Source organism: Protopterus annectens, chromosome 14.part0 (assembly GCF_019279795.1).
Source record: "Protopterus annectens isolate FY-2018-M chromosome 14.part0, PAN1.0, whole genome shotgun sequence".
Classification (NCBI taxonomy): domain Eukaryota; kingdom Metazoa; phylum Chordata; order Ceratodontiformes; family Protopteridae; genus Protopterus; species Protopterus annectens.
Window position 1 is genome coordinate 540,994,545 of NC_056748.1, and position 25,609 is coordinate 541,020,153.

A 25,609-nucleotide genomic window follows, 5' to 3' on the forward strand; every position below is an offset into this window, starting at 1 on the left:
CTCTCTGTATGTGAGTGACATAAATACATATTGGCTTTAAATCTCATTTAAGCTGAGTGAAGTGGCAGTGCATAAAATTTTCCAGCCATTACTGTGTTTATGTGGTGCTTAGCAGAGCGAAGCGGGCCATAATTTAAAAATAATTTCCATAATTTTTATTTCAAAACTAAATGCTTATTTTCCCTTCTATGTATTCAAACCCTGCACCTACTGCTCCTGAGGCCATAACGATGTGAAATTTTGCTATACCTTTACATATACCTCTCAGCTATGTATAAGCACTGCTGAGTACTGTATCGTGCCATGCAAACCTGCTCAGCTACACTTAAACCTGACATTTAAGTAAATAATTAAATGCATCTGATTTCTATTTTTAGATGTCTGGTAGGTGTCTTGTCAATACTTAGCATTGCTGTGCCTGCGCCGGGCCATGCAAACATGCTTTTTTAAATTAAAAAAAATACATTGATATGTTGCAGTTGGACAATGCAGGGAGTGTATTACCCATCTGCGGACACAGCTAACACTACACTCCTACACTGATCTAATAATCGCTTTCCTTGGTTCTCCCTCGTCAACATGCCATGATTAATATGAATGGCTTGCTGCTGAGGGGTAACTGTGTACATGGACACAGTACCATTCTGTGAAGGCTCTACACTATGCCTACATGGATTTTATTTAATCTTGAGGCATGTCATTTTACTGGTTGGGAAATTTAGTCTATGCAGTTATGTGTATAGTATATATTAATAAAACTGCAGCTGTATCTTTATGCAGACTTGCCAGTAGGTGGGTCTGTGTGCTATGGAACATCTTCAGGACAGGTAAGTAAAGGTTGTTGATGAATCCACATTTTGTCCAGTACCTCTTTAGCCAGCCAGCTTGAGTATGTGGAATGTACACGTGTACAATTCAGCTCTTCACATGCATTTTGAGTTACTTGATTCTTCCACTGAGATGGAGAGAAGACAGCTTACAAAATGGTTGGATTGATGGACTGGGGGTGGATGAGCTGATAATGAGTCCAGACATTTAGATTTAGGTATTTCTTTGTGAAGCCAAGGCTACATAACACTGTTGAATACTTTTATGAGGCTTAGACAAAGGTAGTACAAAAGAGGAGAGGGGGCGATATATTTTTGTGATCCATTAAGGGTTTAGACTACACACACACACACACACACACACACACACACACACACACACACACACACACACACACATGCACAATGAGCATTGGCTGGAAAGGTGAACTGACAGCAGTGAGCCTAGTCCTGCCTTAATAAGTGTCAGGACTCAGCATGATAACCAGTCATGCCAACTGCTGGGAACCATGCCAGTCCCAGATTTTAGCCTACCTTCTTGCACATAAAAAGTTTTGGTTCACAGACCCTACTGGTCAAACAAAGCTAGAAAGACTTCAGTCAGTAGCTATAGGCCCTTACTCTTACATTAAGCTTCACCAGACAGAAGATACTACTATATTGATGCTTTTTGGGAATGTGGGGTTGCCACATTACCAGGTCCTGATAGGTGAGATAAGGCAGTGGTGTGGCTTGTGCAAATATGAGATCAAGTTCTAACATTCTATACCCATTCTGCATTGCCAAAGAATAGAAGCACTGCTGAAAGGTTAATCTAGGCAGTGTCTAGAAGTTCCAGCTGTGGGCTGTGCAGTTGGGTTTGTTGGCCAATGTGGGTGTCACTCTAAATCATATCATTTCCCCTTCCAAATTTTCAGCATGAGTCAAACATGAACAATTCAACCACTCAGAGATTGCAATTTGTGAATTCCATCTGCCCATCTGCCAGGCAGTAAGATATACGAGGCAGGGAGCACACAGGCTATTTGCTGAGGTACATCTACAAGGAGTAAGGACAATTGGCTAAGCTTCTGGTGCCATTCTAAAGGGATCCAGTGTCTGTCTGCCTGGGATGACATGGTCGACAGACCACGATGCTTTGCCAGAGATGGCCTGCACCTGTCACCCCTGGGATTCCGGTTACTGGCTAAGGTTCTTGCCACCACTATAGTGCCTTTTTTAGGCAAGGTTCAAAGGACAAATTCACCAACAGGAACAGGCAAGCAAAAACTGAGGGTGATGCTACTCAATGCTAGAAGTCTAAATCTCAAAATGCACTCACTCGAGGCACTCCTTAAAATGGAGAACAATGATATCTGTGCAGTGACTGAGACCTGGTTCAAGGCTTCAGAGAGCACCCCTGCACTACCAGGATATAACTCATACCACACTTTTCGGCCATGTAACCTGGACCGGAACACCAAAGGTGGAGGTGTGTCCATATTCATTAAGGATATCCACACCTCCAGGATAGTTGCTCAGCATAATGCAGCCGAGGTTATCCAAGTGCACCTAACTCTGGGCAAAACTGCAATGCAAATTGTAGCTTGCTACAGATCACCCACCATGCCCCAGGATTCCCACTCCTTTTTTCTTGATGTACTGGAAAATATTAGGGTTCAACCAAACACCCTAATAATGGGTGATTTCAACTACCCCACCATTAACTGGGAAAACTACTCCTGTACCAAGTCCTTCACTCAATGCTTTCTGGAATTCATAAACTCCAATGCCCTGGATCAACTTATCCACACCCCCACCAGGGGCAACAATATCATGGATCTAGTCATTACCAATATGAGTGACCGGTGTTCCACATCTGAAGTCAACACCTCATTGGTCCGCTCCGATCATAAGCTAATTACCCTAGATATCCACATCCTGCCTCCACCCCCCCCTTCCCCATTAAGGAAACCATGGTAAAAAATGTCTCCAAAGCCAACTTCATGCTTCTTAAGACAGAAGTGGTGAACTTCATGACACCCATGCAAATGGACAATACAGTTATGACTACTGAATCCTACACAATTGCACTTTATAAGCACTTACATGAGTACATGGATCGTGCTATCCCAAACAGAACCAAGACGCTTTCCTCCAAAAAAAGGAAGCCAATCTGGTGGTCCCCTGCCATAAACAAACTGTACAACAGAAGGAAGAAACTCTTGCAAATGAGAGTAAAATCCCACGAGTGGAAGAGCTCCCTGGTCAGCCTCAGTAAGAAGCTGCAGTCCCTGATAAAATCCTCCAAAGCTAGTTACAAAAACAAAATCACCACTGATTCTAAAGACAAACACAAAGTATTCTATAGCTATGTTAAGAATCTCAATGGCAACACTCAGATCTGCTCTGAGTTACAGCACAATGGCACTAAATATACAGACCCAACTGATATTGCCAACATCCTGGTGGATAGGTTCAGTGCTAACTTTACCCCCTCCCCTCTCACCCCCTAAAGAGCCCATCTCTATACCGGAAGAATACAAAGTTCCTGTAACCACAGCTGCACAGGTAAAAACCACACTCTCCAAAGCCAAGAACACAGCATCCATGGGACCAGACAACATCCCAGACTGTGTTCTACATGAACTACAGAACAAACTGGCACACCGCCTAAGTACCATGTTCAATCATAGCCTCACCTCAGGCTTTGTGCCTGCTGAATGGCACACAGCAACGGTTATCCCACTCCGCAAGGGAGGAGCCACCACGGACCCCGGGAACTACTGCCCCATTAGCCTGATGAGCCTGGTCTGCAAGGCCATGGAATGTATCATCATGGAACTTACAAACAAAGACATTGGTAATCTCCAAACTCTGGATCCCACCCAGTTCGGGTTTGTAAAAGGCAGATCATGTATCCTAAACCTGATATACTTCTTTGAAGCAGTCACCAAAGCTGTAGACAAGGGTAAGGTGGTACACACAGCCTATCTAGAAATTGCCAAGGCTTTTGACACCATCCCCCCACTCTGGAATTATAGATAAACTCACTAAACTAGGTATAAATCCCTATGTCACAAGATGGGTTACCAACTGGCTCACTGACAGAACCCATACTGTGAAAGTAGCAGACTCCAAATCTGACTTCAGACCAGTGACAAGTGGAGCACCACAGGGTTCAGTCCTGGGTCCTCTCCTGTTTGGTATCTACTTCTCTGAAGTACAGGCTAACACAGAAGGTCTTTGGCTAATGAAGTTTGCACATGACTGCAAACTAGAAGCCATAATCGAAACTCCTAATGATGTGGACATCCTACAAAAGGGCCTCACTGAGACAGATGCCTGGTGTCAAAGCCATGGCCTCAAGCTCAATGCCAAAAAGTGCATTGTCATCCCCCTTGGTAAAAACTCTGTACCCAAGAACTACAACATAGGCGGAAGTATACTTAACACCAAAAGTGTGATAAGAGACCTTGGGACACAGGTGGACAGCAGTCTCTCCTTTGATAATCACATCACCACAGTAGTCAGGAAATCCTTCTACGTGGCACACCTCATCACAAAAGGTTTCTCATCCAGAAAAAAAGAGGTCATTGTTCCCCTCTACTCATCACTCATTAGACCCATTATAGAGTACAATGCCCCTTTTGGTATGTACCTCACAAGACATCTACAACAACTGGAAGGGCCGCAGAAATACCTCACAAAGAAGATTACTGGTCTCAAACAGATACCCTACGCAGACCATCTCAAAAAACTCCAGTTTACTCCGTCGCATATCGCCTACTCAGAGGTGATCTCTGCCTAACATACAAAGCTATGTCAAACCCAGAGCTGTTGGACATGTTCCACTTAAAGAAATCCCAATCCCTCCGAGCTACACGCTCTAGGGACCTAAACCTTGTCACCACATTAAACAGAACATGCTGGAGGGATAGATTCCTGTTCCAGAGACTTCCCATACTCTGGAATAAACTACCTATCTATATCAAACAAAGCTCCTCATTAGCAGTCTTCAAGAAAAATCTTGATGACTGGATGGGAGATAGGAAATTCACCCCGGGGATCACCTCTGTGACTCTGCTCGACAGTGGCACAGGAAAATAATTTTCTTGGGTGGCAAAAGCCAGGGTACCTTTTTGGCTGGGCTTGTATAGGCCCCAGGGCCGATAGCCTAGTACCTACCTATGATACCTATGAACCTATCTATGCATTTTTGGAAGGAATGTAAGACTGAAGATAATGTATTATAAAGAAGCTTTAGCATAAGTTAAAAACATCACTGCCTCACCTATTCTGGTATCCTGCACAACATTGGACCGACCCATATAAGATAACTGGTTTTGTTCAGTACAATCAGTGAATCAATGAATAAGTATGATATCCAGTTTCTAACATTCCTAAGATGAATGACTATAGTTAGAAATTTGTGATTAACAAACCTTGTGCCGTGAGTGATTTTACTCTTAGACAAAAAAAGTTTTAAACCAAACAGTTAACCAGTTTACATACATCAGTGTTTCTGTATCATGGTAAACACAGAAAAAAATGAAATTTAACTGAACTCTGCTATCTTCAGTTGAGAAGAGGGAGGCTGAGAGCTCAGGAAACATTCTGTTTTCTTGGCCAGTGGTATTTTTTTAATAATTAGTCTAATAGTGCAGGTGCAGTTTTGATGAAGTTTTAGGATTAGTTTACTCACTGTTTTCGATCCACACAAAAGCAGTAGGAGCTATATGAGATAGACCTGGAGGTACTTTGAGGCCAAATATCATGCCTTTTTTGTTGTTTTCACATCTAGTAATTCAGGAGAAACATTAAATAATTGGGCCAAATTAAAAAAAAAATGGACTCATCACAATATGTGAATTTGCACACGTGACTATATGCAGAGTGTGTGTGATTCAGAAAACCAAGCTACACAATGTGGCTAGGTCAGTTAATATTGTCAGCTGTGCAGTATGCTAATGATTGTATAAACAGACACATGTATGATAATGAGATAAAACAAAACAGGGGGAGGGATTCAAAGATGTTTAAATGCCGCTCACTGGAGTTGATCCAAATATATATTTGAACTCTGCTCTTTGCCCATGCTCAGTGTGGTTGGATTGTGCGATTATGTTAGGGGGTTGCCAAAGCTATAGCAAATGTATACCTGTCATTGCTGCTATGCACAACAATTCATGATGTAGTCCCTGGAGGAGCAGGGTCATCTGATCGAACTCAACATTGCATACCTTCACAACACCAAATTAGTGGACTGATACCATGTTGACGGGAAAACCATGCAACACATTGTGAAATTTGTCAGCCTCATCAGCAGCTCCATGGGAGTTATGGATCACTTATTCCACTGGATAATAAGGTATGTTTGACTTTAAATATATTAGCTACAGGGACCTTTCAGTGACCTACTGAGATCACAATGGTGTTTTGTCAGGCATCTACCTCAATAATACTCCATCAGTTTCTCAATGAATGTTTCAACATGTGGGTCAGCATATGTGGTTCTCACATGCCCAAAAGGACAGATCCAACACCATGCAGAAGTTTTATGATATAGCCCAATTTCCTGTAGTACTGGGGGTCATAGACTGCAGCCACATTGAAATAATGGTCTCTCCTGGTAAATGCAGAAGGGGATGCATGAACCACAAAGGATATCAGTCCATCAACTGCCAGGTGGTCTCTAAACCAGAGAGTATCATCTACAATGTGTGTGCAGGCCCCCAAGCTCCCACATATGGGACGTATCTGACCTATACCAATGGTTTGTGAGGGTGGACTTTCTACAGGGGTATCATGTTGGTGATATCAGATATGCCAAGGGACCCTGGGTCATGACACACATCAGAAATCCATACATTCAAACAGACTAGAGGTTCAGCTGTACACTATTGCAAACCAAAAACATTATTAAGTGTGTGTGTGTGTGTGTGTGTGTGTGTGTGTGTGTGTGTGTGTGTGTGTGTGTGTGTGTGTGTGTGTGTGTGTGTGTATGTTTGGGCTGTTGGAGGCAGGCATGCATTCACTTTCTGCATTGCAGTATAATTCTACCACATGTTCCAAAGTACTTATGGTGCATGCAGTGTTGTGTAATATTATACGTAGGAAGACATTAAAACAGGGTGAGCTCTTTCAAGGCCAGCTGTTCCCAGCATTACAGGCAGGGGATGATGGACAGATGATGATCTAGAGGAGGAGCCTGCAGCAGAGATTGGACATGCCAGATGAAGACGAGCACAGTATTCCATGTCACAAGCAAAGAGGTAGAAGATTGCACAGAGCTTTACAAGAAGTAAGCGGATACACAATAGTAAAAATGATGCATGTGAAAACACCACCGGGCTCTGCTTACCCATGCATAGTCTGGCCACACTGTGCATCAGAAGTATGCAAACCAAGCAAAAATGTGCATATAGCGGCAGAGTAATTATCATTTGCACAGGTGGAGAAGGGAGTACATGTCTTTCATAGGGAAGTCTGTGAGTGTGAGTGCTGGGATGTTGAAGAAGAAGAAGAAATACTTTTATAGGAAGTGTTATAACTGGTATGGGGGTTAATTGTCAAAAACATCTGGGGTCAATAGATATGTGTGATATGTTCTGGGCTGTGGCAGTGTTATTTTGTAACTACAGGCATAAAGCCTCAGCAGCTGGTGCAGGTCTGCAGCAAGGCCTACTGGAGAGGTCCAAGACAAGCATGACTGGGGGTTCAGCATCCCATCTATGCCCTCAACAGTGACAGTAAGCACTACCAGTGGTTGCACTGGCTGTACTATAACCATGGCTTAATACTGGTGTGTAATGTGACCTTTTTCAGCATCTGCTACTAGATGTACTAACGTTATGATAGTCATGGCTATGGTGAAGCCCTCTCCTGGGAGTAACCACCTTCACAATAGAGTTTGCTGCAGAAGTGGTAGCACTGTGGGAGCAGGATCAAGGACATCGCCAGCCATGTTGGCTAACATTTGTGGATGTAGCAGATGACCAGCTGTAAAGTCAGCCTCTCACCTCTGCCAGATGACCCAAAGAAGATATTGCACAGTTCAGTATGTGAGTCAGTCTGTTGAAGTAATCACACTTATGGGATGTGAACTTCCATAAATCAGCATGCACATCTTGGATGACCCTTGCTATCACTGCCTTGGGTGTGGTGGTGCTAGCCTCTACTTACAAGATGGCCCTGTGCATACACTGGGTTGCAGCCACTGTCACAACAACCCTAGGGTGACGGTGGTGACCATGTGTCCATCGAGCACTGTTACCAATTACCTGTGTGTGTACCTCTCTGCCTATGAGCTGGGGGTAGATTCAGACAACTGTCTACTGAGAGCTAGTGAACTTCCCTGATCAAAAGTGACCCTATCAATCTGCCCAATCTCAGATGCTGGTATAGCTTGGGTATCCATAAGCACAGAGACTGTGTCCAAGATCTTTGTTGGGTTGTGGTGGTCAAACACATACTCTGCACCCCTAGACTGGGCCAATTCATCCCCACCACCATTATGAGAGTCTGCTTCACCATCTGATGGAAGCAGTTCCCAAGCAATGGAACCAGATAAAGAATCACCTATGTATACACCAAAGCAAAAATATCCATGGCAAGTAGGGCACAACACTACAGCTATACAGGCAATTGATATATTTACAGCGATTAACATGCTACAAATGAATCCCCCTTGCCATAGCTTTTGTAGATTGCCATGCCTATTGAATCCTCGATGTACCTACATACCATAAGTCAAACAGATTTAATGATGTCTTCTTTTAGTGACTAAGAGATAAAGAGGACTTGCATTTGTAGACACAGTGAAATAGGACATGGTTTAAAGCTGTGGAGAGCACACTGCCACTGCCAGGTTATAATGCCTTCCACACATTTAGGCCAGTTACTACAGACAGGTACTAAAGGTGGAGGTGTCTCGAATTACATTAAAAATAAATATAACTCAAGGCTGGTCAAACAAGACAATGCACTTGAGCTTCTTCCAAGTTCAAACCACCATAGGCAAAACCCAATACCACTTCCTTGCAAGTTATAGGCCCCCTCTATATCATAGAAAACCCATACTACATATTTAAACTTATTGAAAACACTCACCATCCAACCCAATACCATATTCATGGGCAGCATTAATTACTCCATTATTAACTGGGAATCATACATGACACCAAACCTACAGGAACAGAATTTCCTGGATTTTGTAAACACAAACTCCCTGGACCAGATTGTCAGTACAGTGGCCAGGAGTGCAACCATACTGGATCTGGTCAGCCGTTAGTATGATGTGTTCTCAGTTAAGGTCAGACCACAAAATGGTTTCCTTTGATTTAAAAATAAAACTTGGAACCCCATCTAAGCCTGGAATATTCAGGAACTACTCTAAGGCTAATTTTCTACTATTAACTGATAACCTGGCAAAATTTCAAGCCCCGATAAACCCTCAGGACACTGCTACCTATACAGAACTGTTCACAGAAACCCTACACAAGCATGGTAATAGCTGCTTAATGCTCTCTATAAGGCCAAGAACACTGCATCAATGGTTCCAGACAATGTCACAGGATGCCTTCCAAATAGCATGACATATGACCTATCAGGCCATATGGAATCACTATTTAACTGTAGCCTCCAAACAGGTGTTGTGCCTCATGAATGGAGAACAGCAGCAGTCATCCGTCTGCAGGAAGGTGGGCCATCTACAGATCCTGGAAACTACAGACCCATAAGTCCCTCTAGTCTCATATGCAAAGCCATGGAAAGAATTATCATGGAAATGATCAATAATGACATAGAAAAACTCTAGATACTAGGCCCAACCCAATTTGGTTTCGTCAAAGGTAGATCACGCCTACTCAGCCTGGTAGACTTCTTTGACAAAGTCACCAAAGCAATGGATGAGGACAAAATGAGTCACACTGCTTATCTTGACCTGGGTAAGGCAATTGACACAATAGCGGACTCAGGCATTGTTGACAAATTCAAGAGGTTGGGTACAAACCCTTATGTTACCTGGTGAATAGCCAGCTAGCTCACAGACAGGACCCAGGAAGATAGAATTGGAGAGTCCACCTATACAAAGAGGCCAATCATGAGCATAGTCCCTCAGGGATTGGTCCTGGAACCACTCCTTTTTGGAATTTACTTCTCAGAAGTCAAGGACAATGTTAGTGGCCTCTAGCTTACAACAGTTGCAGATGATTGCAAATTAGGAGCTGTCATTGAACTCCCCCCCCCCCCCCACTGGCACAAATGTTCTCTAGGAAGTGCTGACATAAATAAACAACTGGTACCAGAGCCATGAACTAAAACTAAATCCCAAGAAATACATAATAGTATCCTTCTGGAAGTCATCCACCCCAGGCAATTATCATATTGACAACACACCCTGAAGAGTTGACCCAGTAGTCAGGGACTTGGGGACACACATAGACAGTAATCGAGCCTTTGACCATCATGTGTCTGCAGTAGTGAGGAAATCATTCTATGTCGTGCAACTTATAAACAAAGGTTCAAGGAAGTCATTATTCCACTCTATTTGGCATTCACTAGACCTATCATTTAGTACAGTGCCTAACCAGGCATATCCAACAACTGGAATGTCCACAGAGGTTCCCCACTAAAGAAATACAAGCTATATGTAACTTGCCCTATCCAGAGCGCCTCAAGGCCATATCCCTGTATTCTGTCTCCTACAGACTGTTGAGGGGAGATCTATGCCTGGCATCCAAGGCATTACCAGACCCCCCCTCTGATAGACCTCTGCATATGTGCAAAACAAACAGCACCAGAATTACCTGTTCTAAAGACATAAACCTTGCCTGTGATATAAATAGGACCTGCGGGAGAGGCAGGTATGTATTCCACAAACTACCTCATCTCTGGAACAGGATCTCCAGCCTTGTGAAGAAGAGTTCTTGCCTAACCCAATACAAGTGTAACTTGGGCAATTGGATGGGGAACAAGAAATTCATCCCTGATTTGGCACCCATGTCTCTAATGGACACAGGCAGACTGTAAATGGTTCATTTGCCAGGCCCCTGCCTGTAAATGTTGCATCTCCCAAGCCACTGCTTACATTTATCAAAGGTACATGAACTTGTCAAAACTTTTCAATGCATGGCTATGCTTAAAAATGCCCTTGATGTCATTAGCCAAGTAAACACCTATGAACCTATGAACCTTTACCTGGGGCATTTGCAGCTGAAACACTCTGAGGACTGTCCATCTTTGCATCAACATCCAGCACTGCACTGTGTGGCTCTGCAGAGGTAGTACTGCCTTTAAGAGTGAACAGAAACTCCTCTTTCTCCATAAGAGGTGGTTCAGTCAATGGTCCATCACTTGCTGCCCTACATTTTTGTGCCACAGCTTCTGCTCTCTGGGTGGCAACACAGATCATGTCCATTATCCTGCAGTAGACCATTTCATAGCCACAGTCCTGACCACCCACTGCATTCATATTTCCTTGACAGAGACAGAGTGCTTCTGTGGTACACCGTGTGGTTGGTAGGAGGTCATTGAGTAGGGTTATTGGCTCAAATCCCTTGAAGCTTGAGTTGTCTGCTTCCAGTCTGCAAATGTGCAGCTCTTAATTGTCATGTGCTTCCCTGGCTCCTTCAGTATAGTTGTTTCCATGGCTTACCTTGCAGATACATTTTTTGGAAGAATATCACTGAATAGGTTAGTGGCCTCAAATCCCTAAAGCCTGGATTTTTTTTCTGTTTCCAATCTAGAAATGTGCAGCACTCATCTGATATGTGCTTTCCTGACACAATTGGAGTGACTGCATCTTGTTAAGGAAATGCTGGGTAGACTGTAAATGCACAGAGGAGTTGGTTCATATTCCATCATGGTTGAGAGGGTGTTTTTCATGATCTTTACATTATAATACAGGTACAGTAAAACTCTGAAATGCAAAGTTATGGAACGCATCATCATGGACATAATAAACAAGGATATAGGGAATCTCCAAACTCTGGATCGCACACAGTTTGGTTTTGTGAAGGGTAGATCATGCCTGCTCAACTTGGTCAACTTCTTTGAGTCAGTCTCCAGAGCTGAGGATGAAGGCAAGATGGTTCATGCAGCCTACCTTTGATACCATTCCCCACTCAGGAATCATAGAAAAACTCACTAAGCTAGGCATCAACCCCTATATCACTAGGTGGGTTGCAAACATTCTCACAGATAGAACCCACAGTGTGAAAGTAGTCGACCAGTCATGAGTGGAGTCCCACAGGGCTCAGTCGTGGGTCCTCTCCTGTTTGGTATCTACTTCTCTGAAGTCCATGTCAACACGAAGGGACTTTGGCTGACAAAGTTCACAGACGATTGCAAGCTGAGAGCTATTATTAACTCCCCAAGTGATGTTGACATCCTACAGAAAGGCCTCACTGAGACCAATGACTGATGTCAGAACCATGGCCTTAAGCTCAATGCCAAAACATATGTCGTCATCCCCTTTGGGAAAAACCCTGTTCCCATGAATTACCACATCAATGGTAGTCCACTGAACACAGAAGGCATTATAAGAGATCTGGGAACACAGGTTGACAGCAACCTCTCTTTTGACCACCACACTGCTACTGACACATCTCATTACTAAGGGTTTTGCATCCAGGAAGAAAGAGGTTATTGTCTCCCTCTACTCTTCTCTCATTAGGCCAATCATCGAGTACAATGCCCCATTTGGCATGTACCTCACTAGACACCTGCAACAACTGGAGAGGCTGCAAAAGTACCTCAGGCCTTAAACACTTGTCTTATATGGACAGACTCAAAAAACTATTCTCTGTCTCATATCGCCTACTTAGAGGTGATCTCTGCTTGACTTACAAAGCCATGTCTGACCCAGCTCTGTTTGAAATACTGCATCTAAAGAAATCCCAATCTATCCACATCACATGCTCCAGAGACCTCAACCTCATTACCACAATCAACAGAACATACTGGAGGGACAGGTTCATAACCCAGGGACTGCCCATGCTAAGGAATAGACCCATACATGTCAAACCGAGCACCTCACTGGCCCTCTTCAAGAGAAATCTTGATGAGTGGATGGGAAATAGAAAATTCACCCCAGGGATCACTCCAGTGGCTCTACTTGACAGAAGCACTGGGAACTAAGGTTGGGTGGCACGATGCCAGGGTAATCCTATGGGCTAGGCTTGTAAAAGTTCCAGGGCCATTAGCCTAGTATACACCTATTAGCCTATGTCAGGAGTAGTGTAGGTCAGTGAATACTGTTACTTTTCTGTCTCCCATCTATCCTGTCTGAGTTTCTCATTTCTAAGTACAAGTACTTGAAACTGATATCTGGGCATATGTTTCATACCACCTTATGCACTGTATTCTGCATATTGTCTATGTTCAGCAACTCCCTTTGCAATATTTTGTCCATTCATGCTTGTTATTATTACCCTATCATCACCTTTTCTGTCCACCCTTGGGAATACTTCCCTTAGTTCATTCCAACTGAAATTTCTTTGCATATCTGTAGCCTTGAGTTGCAGCAATAGATCAGCACCTTAGCGTTACTATCAGTGCACTTGGTTTCACTCTGATTATCCTAGACACTCGTGTATGGTCAGTGTTTACATCAGCTGCTTATACTTTACTGAGGCCATGATTTACTTTATTCCACTCTCCCCATGGGTGCCTACTGCAGCCATGATGAGCAGTCCATCTTCTCATACACTGGCTGGCCTTCATGCATTGCTAATGAGATTCGGGCCACATTCTGTATGCATTGTAAACATTGCTGGCTTAGTTGTGATTGCAGATGTGATGTGTCTGAACTCCTATAATTATGTTTTAAGTTGCAGGTCGAGTAGTTAGATGATGTTAAAATGACCACATTGATTATCTCTCTGCATAAGCATATTTTATAATTGTTTTAATTATGATGCAGTCTAACTTGACATTCCCTCTTGCCACTGTAACTTAATATCATGGAATGCTTTGATGGACTCCAGCATTTACACATTGCTGGGTGTGCTTACATTTATAGACTCATATATTGTTACTAGGTTAATGACTTGGGGGAGGGGGCTTTCTAAACCTACCCAAGTTTTCCTGAAAGAATAATGATGTCCTGTATCCAAATAAGACATTGAAGGCCAGGCATTTATAATCTACATCTGTCCATAAGAGACATGGATTCCAGGTGTGGTGTAAATTTGCTATTCCCATTAGACTGGTCTAGGTTGCACATAAATTGTGTAGTAGACGGACTCAGCTTCACAGGGAGGGGAAGCCTGTTCCATAGGAGGGGCAGTGTCTGGGACACATATCTGTCTCTCCAGCATGTACTGTTTAAGTCACAGACAAAATTCATGTCCCTTGATCTTGTATCTCTGGCACTGTTTGACTTAGAGATATGCAGGAGATTCATAAATGTGGGCTTTGTGGATGCCTTGTAAGCCAGGCATAGATCACCCCTCAGCAATCTATAGGAGACTGAATAGAGGAAAATGGCTTTAAGGTACTCTGTGTAAGGCAAGTTTGTTATGCCTTGTATTCATTTTTGTAAGGAACCTCTGGGGTCTCTCTAGTTGCTGCATATGCCTGGTCAGGTACATACTGAAGGGAGCATTGTACTCTATGACTGGTCTAATAAGGACAGAATACAGTGGGATAGTGACCTCACTGGACAAACTATGTTCAGCAGCATGGATACCAGTAATGCTCATCTTCATTCATCACTGGATTCTATAATATACTGAGTGTGATAATCGGCTATATAACTAGTAAACTGTGTACAGCTTTGCTGGCTATGACTGATGATGGTTCATTCTGTGTTTACTCCTTGCCCTTTTCTGATTCCCATTATCAGTCCTTAAATAGGCTCTTAGGAGCTGAGTTGATAGAATGGATGTCTCTGGGTTAACATTAGAATCTTTTAATTAGGGAAATGGCTCCAGACTTAACTTTTTCCACAGAATGTTGGCAGGCTTATTGCACAGATGCACACATGCAGTTTGTTTTTCCCGTGGATTAAACTTGATTCATTTATTGTTTGCTTAGTAGTTATTTGCATCTGTTAACTGGGGTAGGCTGTCTAGGTAGAGGCCATTTTCAGGGGAGAGAGAGAGACAGAGAATAGTTTCTAATAAATTATATATATATATATATATATATATATATATATATATATACTTCATGGATTTGAGTCCAGTCCTAGTATAGAATTCTCAATCATTTATATTGCTTAGCATTATCTTCCATAACACTTTTCAAATGAAAAGTTAATAGGACTACAGTCAGTATAATAAACCAGGAGTGCTTGACTTGAAGACAGTACATGTAAGAGAGGTCTGGAAGTGTCTAATATTAAACAGACAACCACTAATAAGTGGATGATTCCACATCTGACCTAGTAGTGAAACTGCTTTGTACTGAGAACAAAAAATGACAACCTCTTACATAACTTCTTAAATATACATCAATGGGCAGACTTTTTCAGACAGAAATGTTTTGGTTATTTATAAATGTATAAGGGATAAGATCTTGATGAATACTATTACAGTTATAAAAAAAAACTGCAGATAATAAAGATATTACATGTCGTACACTGGGTCACCTCTGCTCCAAGGTAACACCATTTTGCTTGAGTGATAATCTAGAGAGACCAGCATGAAGAAATGCTTCTGCTGTATGTACTAGTCTGGCTTTGGCATGTTGGAGGTGCAGTCACTCTGAAGGGAATCATGGGTACATATCTTCCATGATTACCATATGTGTTTATTATAGTGCTTATTACCTAGGTATGTTACAAGTTAAAGTATTATTCAAGCAATTTAAACAATTAATATGTCCTACTGGAATAGCTATAAATATGCAAGGTTTTACAGAAAACATTTTTGTTAATTAAAGTAAATTAGGCTGTCATGAAACAATTTACATTATTATAAACACTGCAGCACAGCAACGCTGTAAAAGGTTCTGTCAAAATTGCAACAAATAAACAAATAGACTCCTACCAGGCAGTGAACCATTCTTGGATGGAGAATGAATGTATATGACAAAAATGATTGCATGAATCTGTCACTCCTTCAGGCCTCATAATACTTCTAGGTCATACAAATGTCTGAAGTATGCCTGAAGGAGGGATAGAGTTCTTCCTGGTATACTACTACTACTAATAATAATAATCATCATCATCATCATCATCATCATCCTCATCATCATCATCATGAAGGCAAGTCAACCAGAATAAAAGGGCACAGCTCTGCCAATGCCTGCATCATTGGGAATTAGTTACACAATTTTAAGACAGGACTGAACATGAGAAGGGACAGTACACCTAGGAAAGGTAAATGGGTTGTATTTTTATAACAACTCATGAATACCACAGAAGTATACCAAAACAGTTAAAATATCTCCACTCTGGTTCTTAACAGAGATCCTCAACAGAAAATAGACTGTGTTTGGCCAGCTCAAGGCCACTGTTGTAAGCATAAAAGCAGGACGTGATCTGCCTGTACTGGTACAGATAAATCTGAAAAATGGGGAGATATCTGAGTGGTCCAGGTTCAATCCTTTTCCTTCCAGTCCCCTTTGCTTCCATTGTATACCCAGTTCATCTCTAAATTATTTGTTGTATATGTAAAATTAAAAATTCAAGATTATTATGTTTGCTTTGATAATTTAACAATGCATCAAAGCTATAGTTAGACATTTAGAACTGTCTTTCGGCTTTTAGGGGTCGCCACAGCAGAACTCCGGTCTGCTAATGGTTGGCAGTAGATTTTTATGTGCTGGCTTGCCAGGCCTAACCTTCAACGAAGGAACGCCCATTCACGCACTTCAACACACAGAAGACGCTCTAACCGAGAATTGAACATGCAACGTCTAACTGTGAGGCGACAACACTACCGCAGCACCACCACCGCAGTTCAAACAACATACCAAAATAATCTAAATGTTATAGATTTACAAAAGTTGAGTTCACCCCAGACCATTTAAAGTAGATCTTTTGTTCTTCTTTCATAATGATCATGGAATGGATGTAACACTTCATATTAGTAATAAGTTCTTGTCCATTTTAATACTACGCTTTTATGGATTTTATATCCAATGAAACTTTTTTTTTTATTTTTCTAACTAAATGTGACTACATTTCTTTAACAGAAAATTCTTAAGACACACAAAAGGGAAGAAAAAGCACAATATGTTTCTCATAGGACCCTGAATATATTTAAGGTTATCAAAGAGAATCTTTCAACTTGAGTTTATTATCCCCTGGTGAGTACAATTTCAACATGCTGGCAAGGGCAGATGTTTGTACACTGAGCGAAGCACTGACCATCATCTTTGCATTAATGTATAGCAACACTCCATTTTAGTTCAGTGGTTCATCCATGCCATCTGATATCGCTTACTCTTCCAGTGCCCACTGATCTCAGTCAGTCCACCTGTGCTCTCAGGTCTAGCTCAGTCTGCCTGTGCCTCTCACCAACTTCACAAAGTGTAGTGACTGTCACTCAACCATATCTTTTCACTTGTGGGCTCTCATATCATCTGGAATTTGTTTCTCTCTATCTCAGAAGAACCATTGATTTCAAAACGTATACATCATGGCTGCCTTTGTACTAGGAAAGATAAAACCATTTGTAAATATTTTGGCAAACCTCTTATTACTTTCCTACCAATTACTAGTGGTGATGTCTTACATTAAAATTTACTTTTCCATGTATCTCTTGTATTACTAGTGACCCAGACCATTAGTTGGGTTGTGAAGTTCTTGTTATTTCTTGCTGGTTCTTGGTGATACAGGTAGTATTTCTATACTATATCCTTGTGCTCTGTTGTTTACAGACTGATTTGTTTTTGTTTTGTCCTCTTTTTTACCATGTATGCTTAGGAGATAAGTACTGTTTTACCAAGTATGCTTATAATTTATTTTTATGTAAGACAGGTGGACTGGACAAACTGACTTTTGAGATATGACCTTCTGAAATAATTAAGAAAACTAATTTATTACAATTTGAAGAAAAGCACATATAGGCAAGGTTTATGAATACAAAGAACATATGTAACATAGTCTGGTTAAGTCAACCTTGTTAACAAACATCAAGCAAATGTCCTTACAAGTATTTAATTGCCACCACTACATTATACCTTATGTCTAGGCTTTCTTCTGTCCATTAATCTACTGTAATTAACAAAGATTACATTTGTCTCCTAGTAACCTATATTGGCAGCATTTGTCTTCACCAGTAAAACAAAGCAGGCCTGTGTTGTCATAGGTGTGGAGCGACTTCTGCGTGTCTAATTTCACACAGTAGCTACATCCTTCATGCAGCTGGGGCTCTGCAATAAACATTTACAGTCTAGCATAAAGGTTCTTGACACTGGCAAATGTGTTGATAGGCCCTATTTTGTTATCATATGTTTGCTGAAGGTTTTAAATGAGCACAGTTTTGTCCACTATAAGACTGGGTCCATGGAGTGCAATTATATCACTCAAATGGCTCTTATCTCATTGTTTTTATTAAAAATCCTCATGCGTGTCTCCCACAGTCCATCATTAGAGCTGATATGAAAGTAATAAGCTATATGGGAAATAACTTAGTATTCAGAGTCAGATGTTTTGCTATAGTCTACAGTTCGGTGTAATATAGGTGTACTTTTTTGGGGGGCTAAGCACAGTTTTCTGGGAATGTCAGCAATTTGATCCTCAGAGTGTCAGGTCCCAGAAGCAAAACTGATTATGTACTGCTGTGCATTTCTGTATATCAACCATAAAGGATTCACAGTTTGTAGTCTGCTTAGACTAAATGCCTCCATTTATGTAGAAATGCCAAGAGAAATATCTATTTATGTATTCTGGAGACACCACATATGAAATCTGTCAAAGAAAAAGCATTGATCAGTTTAGTGCTTCAATTAGAGCATTTTTTCTTTTGGTCTGCAGGCAGAAAACATGGATTATTCTGCTTAGATAGAATGAGTCTCAGTTTTACTTCTCTTACCTTACGGCAGGCTCTCAGCAACTTGGACTAATTTTTTCTAAGTCGTTAGCAACTGGAAATTTCTGTCATTATTTTGTATCCTAACTGTGGGGTTTTCTAATTAAGAAAGTCTGTAAACATAAATGGGTGGAACACCCAGAAATATGTAGCCCAATAGAGATAAATGATTACATTTATATTGATTTTTGTCGTGTCTGACATATTCCACGCTTTCTTTCACTGTTTCCTCTAAATGTGCTTCTAAGAAAACCAAGCAAACAAAAAGCATAATAAATAACTATAAAGTTATTGTGGCTGGTTTATTTATACAAGTGTGATAGAGATTTTCTCTTGAAAGTCCTATATATTTATAATTATATTATATCATATTAAGTTACATATTATTAATATTATTTATATTGCATTTATATATATAATTATACATAAACACACACACACACACACACACACACACACACACACACACACACACACACACACACACATAAATGTATAACTCAGTTAAAAAAAAAATATTTTTCCTTAATGCCCTTTTTAGAAAAAAAAAAACATTTTGAAATCAGTCACTTTGTATTTACATTCCACTAAAACTAGGCACCATTACAGTATGACCTACAAACATAAACCTAAGAACATAACAAAAGCACATTTAGAGAAATGCAGCCTATAGGATCCTAGAAGCAAATAATAGTTAGAACGAAAATGAAATCACCATAATAGAAAGTTAGAAGAGTCCCAGAATGTGCAAGGGATACATCTAGAGGCACACCAAACACAGTAACCAAGAGTCCAACGGTATCCACAAAAGAACCACTGGCCACAGCGACTGAATTCCAAGAGTTTATTGTCAAGCAAATAGCAGTCTCCACCAACAGGTTAAGCGCTTTCATCCAAACACTATTAGGACTTCCTCAGAATAACATGATACTGAAACCCAACCATTAAATACACACGGCCTCCTTACTTAACAGTCTTAATTACACCTAATTGGCTAATAACATCACACTAATATCAAAGAATTATGAAATAAAAGAGATATGTTTACATAATTATATACATTAAAATGTTACACAATTCAATTAAAAACTAAGGTACCTACCCTAAAATACATTTCAATTTTAACAAACAGAAATACTCACATTGTCATTTATACCTGGGAAATTTGTTGCATCCAGACACAATTGCCACTTTAATTCACAAATGTATAGATGCACGTCTAAAACCCTGTCTTGCACATCCTTAACCAATAGTTGCAAAACAAAAAAACTGAAGGCATGTCCCTGATGTGCAGAAATGTGTCTAGCCAAAGCATTAGTGGCTTTCTCTTTTCTAATATCCAATAAATGCTTGTACACCCTATCTTTAAAACACCTACTGTTCTTTCCAAATAAAATGCTAGGCAGTGTTCACATTTAGCCATATAAACTACGTTTTGGCTTGACCAATTAAAGTGCCCATAAAATTGCAACCTAGTCCTATTAATGTATAACCTACTTTCAGTTTCCATGATGCATTTACATATTGCACATCTTCCACATTTAAAATTGCCTATTGCCCTATTGGTACAATGGGATCTCATCTGACTACTCATCTCCAAAATGTCCTTAAAGGCCCTATCCTTCCTAAAGACAAATCTCGGGGCCCTTCCCAATTTGTGTTCAACTTCCCTATCCAACTGCAACACCCCCCAGTTTTTCTGAATAACTTGGGTGACCCATTCCACAGCTTGATTAAATGTGGTAATAAACATCAAACTACCTTCCTTTACGATTTCATCAAGGTCTTGCCCCTTATGCCTTTTTCCACTCCTGTCCATTACCTTTACTGTGGATCCTGTTAGAATGGCTCTCTAAAAGCTTTCATTTCTTTTCCTTATAATCTCTTCTTTAACCTATGTAGATAAGGGTTCAGGATAACCTTTTTTTATGAATAAACCAATTATATAATCTGTTTCACTAAGAAACTCCAACTCATTAATGACCATCCTGGCTGCCCTTACCAATTGTCTTTTTACTATAGACTTTTTTTGGTGGTAAGGGTGCCAGCTATGAAAATCCAAATAATAATTTGAAAAGGTAGCTTTTCTATGTATCCCTGATACCAAATACTTATTCCTTTTGTCAATCCTTAAGCTCACATCTAAATAAGATATCATCTCGGAGCTATATTCATGAGTGAATTTGAAAAATGTCACCGTCTAGTTAATATATGAAAATAATTTTTTCAACTTGTCCTCTGGTCCTTCCCAAACCATAAAAATATCGTCCAGGAATCTTGTGTAATGCTTAATATGGGCCATAAATTTACTAGGGAATATGTATTCCTGTTCCCAGTATGACATAACATAGTTGGCATATATGGGTGCACATGCAGCCCCCATAGGCACACCAGTCAGCTGTTTGTAAAACTGTCCCTCAAAATGCAAGAAATTATTATTCAACACAGCCTAAATTAACATAATAAAAATACTGATCTGATCTTGGTCAAATAACTGTTTTTTGTTTAACTGTTGTTCCAGCCATTCTAACCCTACTTCATGGGGTATCACAGAAAATAAATTACACACATTCATAGTAACCAAAATTGTGTCATTAGCGATAATTGTGTTACTTCATTTTTCTAAAAAATGCCATGAATCCTTTGTAATATAAGAAATCACCCCAGCCCTTTTTGTATGTGGTAATCAAGGTATTTGCTAATAAAAGAAGTCTTGGCATGCTTTCCATCCACTATAGGCCTAAACTTTAAATTTTCCAATCCCTTGTCTATTTTTGCTATTCCAAATATATTGGAAACCATGGGATATTCATTTTTCAAATACCTGTGTTCATTTTCGTTAATCTGTCCCTGATATAACATGTCATCCAGCAACAAGTCCATTTTTTTCTAAGTAATGTGAATTTCATTAATATTGCTTTAACTATAAGTTTCATCCATCAAAAGCAGTGTCATACTGTCAAAACAATAATTTTTGTCCATTATCACTGCCCCATTTCCCTTGTCAGGTTTCATTATGCGTATGTTTTTATCAAGGGCAATTTCAGCTAACACCCTCTCTCCTCCATGGGCAAGTTGCTTTTACAGTTCCTTTGTTTAGCCTTAAACCCCTCCCTAATGTCAATTTCACATGCCCTCTCGTATATAGCTGCCACATTATTGGCAGGGTGATTGAAACTGCTAGGCCTTTTTAAACCTTGCCCATGTGCTTCTGTAGCTCCACTTTTAAACCACATTTTTAGGTTCATCTTCCGTGTGAACAACTTTAAGTTAATCAAAGTATCAGACAAAACCCTACGTCTACCTGGCACAAAGGTAAAGCCTTTAGATAACAAATCAGCATGCATAACCCCCAATAACCCTTTGGAGTAATTGTATATCTTATAATCACCCAGTGTATTAATGACAATGTCAGGGTTGTTCTTACCACCCTTGTTTTCCATGTCTAATAACACATCAATTAAAATATCAAATTTGACCTGCGTATTTACATTAAAAACATCACTGTTATCACTTTGTACATTGCTACATTCAGCAATATGTCCTTTGTTAATGAAAACAACGTCCATATCATTAAGTTCATCTTCACTTAAGTTATCTTCGTTTACACCCCCACCATCAGTATATTCATTAACATGTCCATAATCAATGCTTTTCATGGGCTCAACTTCAAAATATAAACTTACTTCACCCAGGGAGCCCATTGAAATCTCCTCAACCGATAATTCTGCTTACGCTGATATTTGCGTTCGTTCGGCCTCCCTCCCTGATCCACAAATCTCCTTGGCATCATTCCCCATTGGATATACACCTTGCCCCTTCTCTTTCAGTCTCTCGGATCTCCTGGGGCTGCCATCTAAAGGGGAATCCATTTGCTGCTGCTGATAACTGCTCGGCAGCGATGTCACTTCCTTGTTTGGTTCAGTTTCCTGATTGGCTGAACTCATTTCGTTACCATGCCAACCAGCTGAGAAAGGATACGCCTTGCCTTTAATATATTCATCACTGTCCCTTTTTAATTTGTTTACTTTTCGCTGGAAAATATTACAACTATATTGTTATAATTGGACTGATAATGCTCAAAGAGCAGGTTCTTCTTGATAAACTCATTTTGTTGCTCCAGCTCACTAGCTAACTGCTCAATTGTATGACTGTTGTATTTTATCATTATTTTCATAAGCTCCACTCCTACATAATCAAATAGTTTGTGCACCTCATTCAGCATTTCCTGATTCCCCTCTGCACCATTGGGATACTTCCAAAAGCACAGACCTCAGGGCACCTGACCCAGTTCAACATTTCTCTCAAGATAACTGTTCTCCAGCTGCAGTTTCTTAAAGCTGAACAGTTTTATCAAAAGTTTTAATTCTATCAGTCAGAGACTGATTGGGCACATTCACAGGAGTAGAGCTGTGGTCATTTTCAATAAGAAAGTTGAAATTATTTAACTTCTACTGCTCACCATTCATTGCTGTAGAACTTCCAACATTAACAGAATTAGCATTGACCGAACTGGATTCATTGTCCCCCACTAAACTAGATGGTACAGGTGACTGAGTCTGATTAATTTGCATGGGTTGGGTAAGTGGCTAGCCCGAGCTTCCAAAAATTCTTCTTCCCCCCTCATTATGCTGTTTGTCCATTAAAGCTTTAATTTGAGCCATATGCTCCACAAACTGCTGGTTGATTTTGTGTAGAAGTTCCACTACCTCACCACTGGCATCCAGAATTTCCATGTTCCAGGGTACGTCAACGACAACACACCAAACACAGTTACCAAGAGTACAACAGTATCCACAAAAGAACCACTGGCCACAACAACTGAATTCCAAACATTTATTGTCAACCATACATCTTGAGGCACCCTAAAATTAATACAGGGAGTACCTGGAGAACTCTGGCAGCTCTATGGAATCTGAATGGAGAATCCATAAGGAAAAGTGGACATAAACAGCTTTTTCAGGTACATTGTGGTTGTTGAGAGAGAAGCATAATGCAAATGCACTATTGGATGCAGTGTGGTAAAGAAAGCGCACAATGCAGCCTAATGGATTTTAAGTATGTTTTAGTGACAACAAAGTGTGGACATGCTTGAGATTCTGCTCCATAATGTTGCCTCACAGTTGCAAAAACAAGAGTCACCGTGCATGTAAGTGGACCTTGCTGCTGTTGGTCATGTGACCCAGAGAACTCGGCATGCAAGTAGCATGCCTAGTTCTTTGTGCATTCACATGTTCAACAAAGTACTGCATAGCTGCAATATGGACACAGACTGGAGCTCATATAAAGAACACATTTAAGGAAGGGAAGGAAAAAGTTGTTTGATGCAGCAGAAGAAGGATATGCATTTTTCTGTGGGATGGGTTCCATTTATTTTAAAAAGAAATGTATGGGGAAGTAACATGTTGCAGATATGCAAGCTGTAAAACATAATGCAGACAGAGACTGACAAGGGAGGAAGTGACACAAAAGCATGATAACTGTGATAAGATGCAGACCAATAGAAGGCAGACAAGTAGTGACGAGAAGGACACAAGGAAAGGGACACAGTGATGGGGGATGGGGGATGAGGAAGGTGTGTCATGCTGGTCCAGAAGGGAACCTACCCAGGAGTCAGTCATCTCTGTGGTTAACATCATGAGTGGGCTCCACTCTTCATATTTCAATGGACATTACTGTCTGGATAATAGAACTCTGCTAGCTGCATGAAGGGGTAATCCAAGGTGCCATTGTGATTATACAGTGTCCAGTATACCTCAGTCCTCACCAGCTACCAAACCTTGTTGCAAGTGACCCAGGAGGTCCACTCCATACCATTATCCAATGGGGAGCATGCACCACCTAAGAAACATGGAACCAACTGCAGTGTAAAAAATAATGGATTTTTATTCTGTTCAAAATTATTTAAGCACTTTCATCAGGAATATATCACAGACTTCATCAGAAATTAAACATTTAAAAAATACACAATTAAATACCCCTCTAAACGTTATCACATGACTTAAACAACCAATCAGCATTTAAAAAGCATAATGTTGAATAAAACAACCATTATAGCCAAAATACATTCTTAAAGAAACAGCTGCTAATAAAGGTATCATGTAAAGTAAATACAAAACAAACAACAAACAAATTTGTACATCAAATACTTTCACACTACATAAGATCATAATCTCAAAACACTAGCTATGGAAACATTATCGTTAAGACCAGGATAAATATAGGCATTCAATCAATCTGCCACTTCAGTTCCTTAAATTCAACTAAATCATTCCACCACCCCCCGGGATTTTTACTGACTATATCTATCCCCACAAAACCAAAACTGTGCCCAGAGAAATTGATAACATCCAATAACATGCCAACAAAATGAAATCACAGTGAATACTAGTTTTAATTAAAACCCCATTCACCTTCACCTCATCTTTGACTAAAATATATTTACATTAATTACACAAAACATATCTAAATGTCCTCTTTTTTAGAAGAAGATAAATAACCATCATCATAAACCACCGCTTTTTTAGATTAGGGATTTTTAGATGTAATTCTGTTGGCATTATTTATATAGCACTTTACAACCAATGTAAGTATTTTTATGTGGGTAAAGCCCAAAGAACATTTAAAGAATGTACTTATGAGCATGTCCTAGACATTAAGAAGCTTAACAATAATAATAATAATTCACTTGTTAAGCATACTATCAATTGCTCTGGGCACAGTTTTGGTTTCATGGGATTGATATGGTCAATAAGAACCCTGGGGGAGGCATGGAATGATTTAATTGAATCTAAGGAACTGAAGTGGCAGATTAGA